Raw genomic sequence first — 3,448 nt, 5'->3', positions numbered from 1 at the left:
GCGAGAAGGATATTATTGGACTACCATGAATAGGAACTGTCATCAATATGTAAAAAGATGCCCTAAATGCCAAATATACGCTCATTTGCAACATATTCCTCCGTCTCGACTCTACACCTATACTTCACTATGGCCATTCTCTACATGGGGAATTGATATTATTCGTAAAATTCACTACTACAAAAATAACCAAAGAAACCTACTAAAAGAGACCTGTTATGTGGGACAACGGGTTTCTTACATTAATAAGACCTGATATTACAAGTAGCAGGTCTCTTATGTCAAAATTGATGGTTAGAAAAAAATAAAGAGACCAGCTGTTATCATCAACTGGTCTCTTTTATATTTTATATTTTTTAATTTAAATATACCAGAATCCAGCCACCTTATTAAGGATAGAAAAATCGACCCACATCTGTCAAAAAAAAAAAATCAACTCATTCTCACCAGAGCACCTTTCACCCTCGACTCACTGTCCCCTCCGTCGTCGCCCACACCGCTGCCCACAGACACTTAACACTACCCTCTGGTTCTCCTCTCTACTGCCGGTACGGTTCTCCCGTCACTTGAAGTTGCTTTCCGGCGTAACCTCGAAGATTAAACTCCGGCGAGTTCCACATCCACGCGACTTTAATCTCTGAAAACTTCCCCATTCATCGCGACCCTAACCTCCGGCGACTGCTGACTCCACCCTTCCCTTCCTACACTCGGAGCTCCCCTCACCCTAAGGTACCATCAATATCCTTTTTCTCCATATTAATTTTTTTTTCTAGGGTTTATCGGCTTGACATTTGCACTCCTCTTACAATGTCTGGGCTTCGTTAATTTACAATTAAGGATAAGAAGCAAAATTTTATGTTAAAGATAGCAATCATACACCCTGATTTTGGTATTAGTAATTTTTCAATTTTTATAATCAATTGTTTGTTGTTATTAAATTTTGATTTCTATACAAGTATGTCATTTTAATTTATCTACTACTAAATTTTTTGAATGATCATATTTTTGTGATTTTGTATATGATTTGAAGTTGGGTGCGTGAAATTATAATGGAATGAAGTCTAATTTATGTTGTATTTATGAAAAATTGCCAAATTGAGTGAAAAAGTGAGTAGTTTTATGAATTAGATCTTCAAAGATTAAGACACTTGAGCATTGGCAATCTGACTTGAATTTTTCTAGCTGCAGTTGCTATTACATTAGTCTTATAATCATATTATTAAGTCAAAGGAACATTGTGTAATGGAATTTGATGAATGACTTCAAATAACAATATCATGTTTTTGAAATTTGGACCTTGTATTTGCATATTATGTGTAGAGAGATTAAAGAGGTTGTGATGAAATCCGAACGAGGTACAAGCAATGAAGACAATTTAATATTTTATCATTGCAAATCCCTATCTCTAATGAGAAGGGTGAAGTTAAACTAACCTCCCCTGCTACACCTGTTTGATTGTTGGTCTTTTCGCCTTTTCGAATATCTAACCTGTTTTTCTAACCTTCTTTGCTTATTATAATCACGTCAGTAATTTTCTGTCATGGTTTTGTTATGCTCACTGCCTATATTTCCTTATTTAGGCTGTATACACTCAATTTTATAAACAAAAATGCATATGTGCCATGCTTTTGGGATTAAAAAACAAATCTCATTGATTTTTATAAGTTATAAGTTGACCTTTGTCTTGTTTAAATTTCTATGTTATATTGTTGTGTGTCTAAGTCATCTCTATATTTCTAAATTTTATTTGTTTATCTTTGTCTTATGCCTTCCTTGGTTGTGTTTATATATATCTGATCAGCTCATATTTTGTCTACTAGTTAGGTAAGCTTGCTAAGTTATAAGTGGAATTAGATTTTTAGTAATTTACTCATCTATATAATCATCAATTTAAAGAGGTTTGTAAAAAAAGATTAGAATTTTCTCATTACTCTCTCGTATTGAAATTTAGGCATCTAGAACATTAGAATGAGTCATAATAATACTCCGTATTTATTTGGTAAAATTAAAGTCCTAAAAACCTTAATAGTATAGCATGTCTAAAGCATTAATGTTTTCATCTCTAATTGAAAATCCAACGTCCATGTTGAATCAAACCTCCCACTACTAAGCATTTATTTTTCAATATTAGCATAGAGGATAGAAATATGATATAGCTTAGTGAAAGAGCTTGTTTCTACTCTATGTATATCCATTTCTGTCAAATTAATATTATTAAGATAAATATAATTAATATAACAAAGTTAGTTAAAGAGCATGTTCACTCTACTATGCATTAAGTTATTAAATTGTTTGCCTACGACTCAACAAGTATGATAATTGCTAAATTTGTCAACAATAGTTTCATATTTGCTAACTGACATTTAAACTAATAATGAAAGCTCATTTGATGTCCCAATTTAAAGTAATTATAGGGAACTGAGTCTCTAGTGTCTCCTTGTTCTTACTAACCAAAGATTGCTTTGATGTTGAACATACATTGCATAATAACTGGGTTATGCAGTTTCTTCCTTCCTTTGTGTTGCTGCTTCAACTACTCTTACATTAGGCCACATGTCATACTGCATTGAATTAAGCATAGTTTAGATGCAATTGTGGAGCTGCAAAGCTGGTGGAAATACGTTTTGGAGTACGAAAGGCGAAAGAAGCAGCAGTTATTCATCATCATATCCATGGATTTATCTGTCGCCAAATAGCAAATAGCAATTAAAGAGAGATAGGATACCATTACTGTTCAAGTAAGATTAAATCCTTCACGGGTCATCTGTTGCTCAACGAAGAAGCTTTTAACTACTTATAATAGTTTAACGAGTTTAGTTTATATATTTTGGGGGAAATTAGAGTATTTTTAGATACTTTTGCATAGTTTCCGAAGGTTACATTTGAATTATTATTAATGAATGTTTGTAAAAGTTTTTATCAACTTTTGTCCAATAATATAATTTCATGAACATTATATGATTATGGAGTAAATATTTAGAGTATATAGCATTGCAAATACAAGTACAGAAAACAATATTGTATAGGTACCTACATAAACAAATACCGTAGGGTTTCAAATTTAGGTATTTTTTTTTTAAAAAATAAAGAGATAAGAGACCTGGTATCTCTCTTAACAAGTGTCTTAGATGTACTTAAGAAACCTGTTGGGAAAGATAACATGTCTCTTAGACTTCATCAATTTAAAAACTATTATGGCCAAAGAGACCTGTTATCTCACTTATGAGATCTCTTAAAAAATGCAAAGAAACCTGATCAGTAGAACAGGTCTCTTTGGCAAAGAGACCTGTGAGCTAGAGACCTCCTCTAATAAGGTCTCTTAGGCCTATTATAACAGGTCTCTTTGGGCATTTTTGTAGTAGTGAATTACCCCTCCCGGCACAGGAGGTCACGTATACATTCTAGTAGCAATCAATTACTTTACAAAGTGGGTCTAAGCATAGTCATA

General features: G+C 32.9%; 1 long non-coding RNA gene across 1 annotated transcript; it reads left to right on the top strand.

Moving 5' to 3' along the window:
- The first annotated feature begins 206 nt into the window (after nucleotides 1-206).
- LOC110684555 lies at nucleotides 207-2,968 on the top strand. The gene is made up of 2 exons (XR_002503769.1): nucleotides 207-729; nucleotides 2,504-2,968. It is a non-coding gene; the product is annotated as an uncharacterized LOC110684555 (long non-coding RNA).
- The last annotated feature ends 480 nt before the right edge of the window (nucleotides 2,969-3,448 follow it).

The sequence above is a fragment of the Chenopodium quinoa genome, unplaced genomic scaffold (assembly GCF_001683475.1).
Source record: "Chenopodium quinoa cultivar QQ74 unplaced genomic scaffold, ASM168347v1, whole genome shotgun sequence".
NCBI classification, from domain to species: Eukaryota; Viridiplantae; Streptophyta; class Magnoliopsida; order Caryophyllales; family Amaranthaceae; genus Chenopodium; species Chenopodium quinoa.
The sequence above is the reverse complement of the archived record's forward strand: the minus strand, read 5'-3'. Positions and strand labels throughout refer to the sequence as shown.